The 8,037-nt window shown below is 44.6% G+C and overlaps 1 pseudogene across 1 annotated transcript in view; it reads right to left on the bottom strand.

Moving 5' to 3' along the window:
* Nucleotides 1–241: 241 nt before the first annotated feature.
* LOC137433709 (spectrin beta chain, non-erythrocytic 1-like) overlaps nucleotides 242–8,037 on the bottom strand; it is a 57,831-nt pseudogene continuing 50,035 nt past the window's right edge. Inside the window, exons 9-10 of the transcript XR_013621472.1 lie at nucleotides 3,182–3,379; nucleotides 242–580 (exon numbers count right to left, since the gene is read on the bottom strand). The product of XR_013621472.1 is annotated as a spectrin beta chain, non-erythrocytic 1-like (transcript). The remainder of the gene's footprint in view (nucleotides 581–3,181; nucleotides 3,380–8,037) is intronic.

Genomic DNA, 8,037 nt, shown 5'->3' with positions numbered 1-8,037 from the left:
CACCAACACAAGTGCGAAAAGTGGTTTTTCAACACTAACACAAGTGCGAAAAGTTGTTTTCAACACTAACACAAGTGCGAAAAGTGGTTTTTCCACACTAATACAAGTGCAAATGTGGTTTCCTGCACCAACACAAGTGCGAAAAGTGGTTTTTCAACACTAACACAAGTGCAAAAGTGGTTTCCTGCACCAACACAAGTGCGAAAAGTGGTTTTTCAACCTGGTGAATATCGAGCAATACCTGGTTGATTAAGAAGACCTCAGCTCGATGGGCATCCTGCAGCAAGCTCTGGTATCCATGTGTCTGGGACAAGAAAGCGAGCCGTTTGTCGCATGCAAGACAGAGCTCGTACAGGCCGAAGTCGAGGGCTAGCAGCCGCTGCCGAAGGGACGCATACTGGGCGCCAATACGATGGAGGGTCATCGCCATGCCCTCATTGCAAATCCACATGTAGTCGTCTTCATGGTTGTCCATGTCGCTGCATACGGTCCAGTGTTGCGCGAGCAGCTTTTCGGCCTCAAGCAATATGCTCGGCTTGTCCTCGGACGTGATCGCTGTATGTGTCAAAGCGAGCCAACCCTAGTACAGAGAGGACGGGACGACAAGAAGAGAGTTAGCATTTCGCAAAATTTTGGTGACTGTGCGGGTAGCTTAAACCTTCCTGAAAATTTCATTCGCTATCCTTCAATATGAACACACATGGACATCTTACCCAACACAGTCTTGAGAAAAAGGACACCGGAAGGGTCTTTTCAACTCTTACTTTGCATTTCCGAGCACTATCTGTATTTTCTACGAGCTGCCATTTTGTCGGCATCTCGATATTCCCCAACGCTGTGAGTACAACATAAACAACAACAAAATGCCATTCAGCATTTTAAGGCCATTTTCCCTGCTAGAGCGGGGGTTAGCCTTGAGGTCCCCATGACAATCTTCTCCATTTTGCCATATTTTCTGCATCTCCCCTTGTTAACCCCCTTGCCTGCATTTCTTCTTCCACCACCTTTAGCCAAGGCTTTCTCAGTCTTCCCCATCCTCTATTTCCTTCTACATTCATTTCCATTACTCTTCTCAACCAGTCACTTTCATCCTTCCTCAACACATGACCAAACCATCTCAACCTGTTTCTCTTCACAGCATCCATCACAGGCTCTATTCCCATCAACTTTCACAATTCATCATTTGTCTTCCTCTCTCTCAACGATACCCCGCACGTCCACCGAACCATTCGCATTTCCACCCTTTCCAGCCTTCGTTGCTGCTCTACGTTCATTACCCATGTCTCACTCCCATAAATCATAACACTTCTCACACATGCAGCATACAACTTTCCCTTCAGCTTCAACGACACTCCACTCCTCGTCAGCACGCCACTCAGTTCCCGAAACTTCTTCCATGCACATCTCACTCCGGCAACCGTTGCAGAGTCTGATCCACCTTCTCCATTCAGCATGTCTCCTCGGTAGCAAAATGTTTTCACCCCTTCCAGCTTCACGCCATCTCCAAGATACAACTCAACATTTCCTCCATCTGCAGCTCCCTCTGTGCACACCTTACACTTGAATGTAGCTGCCACACTGGTCAATGAACCTCTCAGACCACCACATTATTGATGTCCATTGAATGTGCACATTGTACATTGAATGGAGTTCACTCCGACACCCTTCCTGCACACAGCACACGGCCACTTCCCAGTTCTTTTCACCTCACCACATGCTTTACCACTTGCCATCACCTTCGTTTTTCCGATATTCACCTTCAGACCTTTTGTCTCCATACATTCCTTCCACTTGTTCATCTTCTCCTTCAGTCCATCCATACTTTCTGCAATCACCACCAGATCATCTGCATGCAACAACTCCCACGGTAAACCCTCCTTTACGTTCCGTAAAGAGTGAGCGGCACATTTTATTGGTCGAGAACGCTGAAAGAGTGAGCGGCACATATTATTGGTCGAGAAAGCTGAGAGTGTGAGCAGCACATTTTATTGGTCAAGAACGCTGAGAGTTTGAGCGCCACATTTTATTGGTCGAGATGGCATAAAATGGCGTAACATTTTGTACAAGTACTGCTAAACTGGAGGTTTTTGGAAGCTGTAAGAAGGCGATTTGTGTTCTGCAGTGTTCAAGTATTTAATTAAATTTAAATAAAATAAAGATTTTAAAGGATGTACAAAAAACACTTTTTTCAGAAGTTTACCGCTATTGATGCAGCGTCTTTTACACCACCTTATTTAACGTGTGACATTAGTTATTTGTGCCTGTTGTTTGCGTCCTTTATAACATCCTTTTTTCGTTTTCCTTTTTTTTGGGCATTTTCTCGATTTTCTGATTCATGATTATTTAAAAAAAAAAAAAATTCATGAAATCTATTTTTTTGGGAAATTGAGATTATAAAAAAAAAATTACAAAAATTAAAAATAAACTCACTGGAGAGACCAAACAGTGGTGCATCACCTGCTTTGCTGACAGCTTTGATCCCAGTCACACAAGCTCAAAACTCCTGTGTGAACCAGGATATGTCAATATGATGACGTCACATGTCTGAAGCACACTAAAAGCAAAGTATTTTTTCAAATAATTAATCTCATTGCATTTGCTATTTTATGGTCTGCCAGGACAGCTTTGGCATTAGAGTCTTAAAGGATTGCACATTTGGCTTTGAGCTACCTTGCCAGGGTTGGAATCCCAACCCAGCTATAAACTACCACCCTGGCTTTTGCCATGCAAGAGGAGGTTTATATGTGCTGAGGCTCACACCCGAAAAGTGAGGCAAACATTCGCGTGGTTACACGAGCTGGTTGCGTACAACAGAAACGTTTGTTGGGAAGCAAGTCGAGGCTCATGGAAGGGCGAGGAGACAGAGGGCACAACTTAATCTCCATCATGTGCGTATCTTCCAACTCTGATCGGTTCCTGCCGACATTCCCGACCGTGGTAGCTACGTTAATTTCCAGGAGTAAAAAACGCAGGGAATTTATCAAGCATATGTGGGCGAGGAGGCCGTCGGACTTTTTGGAGGTTTTCCTTCCCCTCCCACCTCTTCTATTTGCTGTTCTTTTCCTTCTGCTACGTCCTGGTCTGTTCTATATTCTCGCTCCTCCACAAGCCTCGACTCTGTTTACAAAGGAGATGTAAAATAAATAAATAAATCATAATGTATCTCAAGGACAATGTGCACCTGAAAATCGTCCAGGTCACGTAAGACCTTCTGCAGCTTACTATCTTCGTCAAGATATTCGATATACTTGCGCAGGGCCTCCTTGTGATAACCCGACGGGGTCTCCATCTCGGCCACACAATGGCGGAAGTCCTCGGCCTGCTCGGGGTGCTGCACCGCCAGCCGCTCCGCCTCACGACTGGTTTCCTCCAGCTTGGTCTGAATCCGCCGAGGAGTACACGGTCCAATGGGGCAACCATAACCGAGAAACAGACACAGGTGTATTTGAAGAGATTGGGTGATTTTAAAAACAAAAGCTCCGTTTATACAATCAAACACAGTTATTGACCCATTTTGGAGATGCAATTGATTTGCCATTAGACCTCAAGTACCCGAATGTGAATGCACACGCAAGTGAGCAGATTCTGCCACACATGATGCCCTTAGAGGCACGAAACAATAAACACAAACAATAAGGGACAAACATACTCGGAGGAGTCAACCTGAGCGTGTTATTTGAGGATAATGGGGGGAATAAATGATAAACTAGAAAGCATCTGAAAATGAAAAGCCCACCCACGTCCGTTTGTATTCAAATATCCTCTTCTTCTGTCATATGCTCAAAATAACGAAAACATTTAAAAAATAAAAATGCAAAATTGATGATTTTATGCAGCCTTGACCTTTGACCTTTTGATCTAAAAATATAATCAGCTTCTAGCTTTGATTGGTGAATCAATTCTGTGACCAGATATGCAAATTACTTAAATTTCAGGTCAATCGGGTGAAAATTGGCGATTTTACGCAACCTTGACCTTTGACCTTTTCATCTAAAAAACAATCGGCTGGCAGCTTTTCATTGGCGAACCAATTCAGAGACCCAACATCCAAATTCTTCACATTTCAGGTCAATCAGATGCAAATTGCCGATTTTATGTGATGCTGACCTTTGACCAAATTATTAATTTGACTTCTCCATATTCTCATAGTAAAGCTTTGTTGAAACTTTGATGAGAAAACTCAATTGGTAAATTGAAATTTCAGGTCAACTGGATGAAAATTGATGATTTTAGGTGATACTGACCTTTGACCTTTTGACAAAATTATTAATTTGACTTCTCCGTATTTTCATAATGAAGTTTTGGTGAAAATTTGATGACAAAACTGAAATGGTAAAAAGTTACAGACCGGACAGACACACGCACGTGTGTGCGCACACACACAGACGACACACAGAGACAGACAGACACACACACACACAGACACACAGAGACAGACAGACACACATACACACACAGAAACAGACAGACACACACAGACACACAGAAGTGACTGCAAAACCCCATCTCCTGCTGTGCACAGAACGGGCTAATAAAGAAACATTACACCCAGTGACGTCATGGTTTTCATGTCTGCTCTGAGTCTGGGAGGTCGGCCGTTCGAACCCTGGACTAACAAGCATTCTGAGTATTGCGCTGCAATACATGTCCCCTACCAAAGTTCAAAGTGCCATAACTTTGTCAAAAATGATCGAATATGCAAATTTATGCACGGTTGATGCTGGTTTTCAAACTTGATCTGAGGTATGCTGAGACACGTGTGTGTCGCTCCGTGGAGCCCGCAAGGTCGCTCGGTGGAGCGGCCTGCACGTATTGCACTGTGTGAATTATATAAATTATTACCAACTCACGGTCTGAGGTACTAGCGATTCAAGAGATATCCATTTTTTTTAAATATTTTCTTTTAATTAACGATATCTGCCAAACCACGTGCCCTATCGCAAATTCCAAAAGGACATTTTAATAGACTGATATGCTGAACAGATTTGTGAAGTTTCCCCTCGATTGGATCAAAAATGAGGGAGGGGCTCGGTTTTAAAGGTTCATGCTTAAAAACGTCATAACTCTGAAAACATCAGTAATTTATCATATTTTCCGGTTCACGATCAATGATCGATGTGTATATATATGTTGCTCGGCTTGGCTCCGCCCCTCTGGAAAGCGCGGGCTGTGTCGCGCTGTTGACGTTCGCGAGTCGAGGCTGAGGACGCGCAGTGCGGCTTGAGGAGAACTCGAGAATAAACAAGAGATATCCATTTAAAAAAAATATTTTCGTTTAATTAACGATATCTGCCAAACCACGTGCCCTATCGCAAATTCCAAAAGGATATTTTAGTGCTGAACAGATCTGTGAAGTTTCCCCTCGATTGGATCAAAAATGAGGGAGGAGCTCGGTTTTAAAGGTTCATGCTTAAAAACGTCATAACTCTGAAACCATGTGACGCATGACGTCACGCTCGCTGATTTTTTTGTTCGGCATGGGTATGCGATTCTGCCTGCAAAGTTTGGCCTCGATCTGTTCAGCCGTTGCAGAGAAAATGGGGTTTTCGTGTTTTCACGAAAAACAATATGGCGACCGAACCACATGACCTGTGACGTCATAATTACCATTAAAATATTCTACAGACCAAGTCCATGATATGGTGAAAATTTTTATCACAATCGGTCCTATTATTGCAGAGAAATTGGTTTTTAAAGGAAATTAAAACTTAAAATAGCACTGAGTTAAGGATCATCAGAATTATCAGAATTCCCAAAGTTCAAAGTGCCATAACTTTGTTGAAAAATGATCGAAACGTCGTGAAGTTCGAACTTGATCTGTAACTTATTATGAGGAAACCATGTGCCAAGTTTGAAATCATTAGCATCAAGCGTTTCGAAAAAAACAGTCCGGAAAACTGTGCTTTGCGTGACGGACTGACAGACGGAGGGACGGCGTGCAAACCTAGAGTCCCCTCCGGTGTACACAGGTAGGGGACTCATAATACCCAAGAGTTTCAACAAAACGAGGTTGTTACATATTTATGTGAATGTATGTGAATTACCATTCAGGTCTTTGCTTATCCATGCGTAGTTGATTAAGGGTTGTTGTGGTTGGAGGGTCAGGAGCCCTTCTGAAAAAGTGTCCGGAAACGGAAGTGACCGGAAACGGAAGAAGAAAAGACACGAGGAAGAAAAGGGACGAGTATTCTTCTTCCTCGCCCCGCTCTGACAAAAGGTGGGATCGACCTTGCGCTGCGTGGAAAAGCGGCGCTCCGAAGCCCGTCTGGCGAGAGGAATTACCGGGACGTGTACCTGCCCAGTGGAGACGTCAAGTTGACGTGGGGCCGTGCATCGACCCCGCGTCTGGCACCGTTCGCGGCACCGTCTAAACAGACGCATGCGGGTCGCACGTTGGGGCCTAACGCACCTTGCAAGCGGCGTGGGGCTTTTGGCTTGCTCTACCGTACCCGCTTCGCGTGGCCACGAGGGGCTGCAGCCACGGTGCCTGGTACGATACCTGCCCGGTGGAAAAACGTCCACCCGGGGTTCGTTCAACCGCCCGAGTGCGGCGACGCCGACCAGTATCTTGGTCAGGAGGGGCCCAGAGACATTGTGAGGAGCAGAGACCAAAAGGGGGTCGTGAGTACCGAAGTGAACACACATATATAAGATGGCCATCTTAATCATATAGGGGATTGATTGTGGATTGGGAATTGTTGATGGTTGTTTGCTATTGATTGCTTGGGGAAAATCTCCGTGGTTGTATCATTGAAATTGTATGGTGTCATTACCATTGAAATATATCCTTGAACATCAGTTTTCTCTTGGGTGGAATTCATATGGATTGCGTGGCGAAAGTGCATATATAATACAACTTTCTGGCGAAGTTCCTCTCACGGTCCGGGGGTCACCGAGACCAGGTATTCACCAAGGGGACCACGTAACAGAATTGGGGGCTCGTCCAAATTACGATTTGCAGATTCGCAATTGGGTCTACGTCCGGGATCTAAAATTGTATAAAATAATAAAATAATATTTTTATTAATTAAAATTTATTAATTAAGTATTAATTGGAAAATTTTTGGGGAAATTGGGGTAAAGTCTTGGGTGAAGGTTAACAGGTGTTAACGATAGTCACCATGGCGTTTGTGGCACAGAACTTTGCGGTAACACCGAGTGAGGCACAGTTCCGAGCGTTACTAAAGTCGGACCTCTTGAAATTGGCCAAACATTTTAACTTGGAGGTCCGAACTAATTTGAGGAAGGCAGAGTTGCAGGCCACGGTGATACAATCTATGGTGGGATTAGGAACATGGGACGAGTTAGCCTGGGAGTGGCTACCCGAAGAACCAGAAGACGTTGAGCTCCGGAAACTGGAGTTGCAATTACGGAGCCAGGAACGGATCAAAGAAGAAGAAAGGAAAGCAGAAAAGGAAAGAGCAGAAGAAGAAAGGAAAGCAGAAAAGGAAAGAGCAGAAGAAGAAAGGAAAGCAGAAAAGGAAAGAGCAGAAGAAGAAAGGAGAGTGGAACGAGAACTCCAGGAAAGGTTAGAAAGGATGAAAACAGAGGAAAGGAAAGCAGAAGCAGAGGAGAGGAGAGCTGCAAGAGAACTCGAAGCAGAGGAGAGAAAAGCGGAAAGGGAATTAAAGGAACGTGACATGGAGCTTCAGCAAGAAATCAAATTCAAGGAGCTGGAGTTAATGAGAGAACGGGGAGAGGCACCACCCTTGCTGACGGGGTCGACACCTAACCAGAAAACCTGGGATGTGGGCAGACATGTGAGGCTGGTTCCACCGTTCAGTGAAAAGGAAGTCGCGAAATTTTTTCCACACTTTGAGAAAGTGGCTCGACAATTAAACTGGCCGGAGGAGGCCTGGACCATACTCGTGCAAAGTGTGCTGGTGGGGAAAGCTCAGGAAATTTATTCGGCGCTACCAATGGACCAATGTGCAGATTATGAGGTACTGAAGAAGCACATCCTCAAAGCCTATGAGTTGGATCCGGAAGCTTACAGGCAAAAATTCAGGAATGCCAGGAAGAGGGAGAGTGAGACCC

This window comes from Myxine glutinosa, unplaced genomic scaffold (assembly GCF_964187855.1).
Source record: "Myxine glutinosa unplaced genomic scaffold, kmMyxGlut1.1 SCAFFOLD_153, whole genome shotgun sequence".
NCBI lineage: Eukaryota > Metazoa > Chordata > Myxini > Myxiniformes > Myxinidae > Myxine > Myxine glutinosa.
This window is presented reverse-complemented; position numbering and strand designations above follow the sequence as displayed.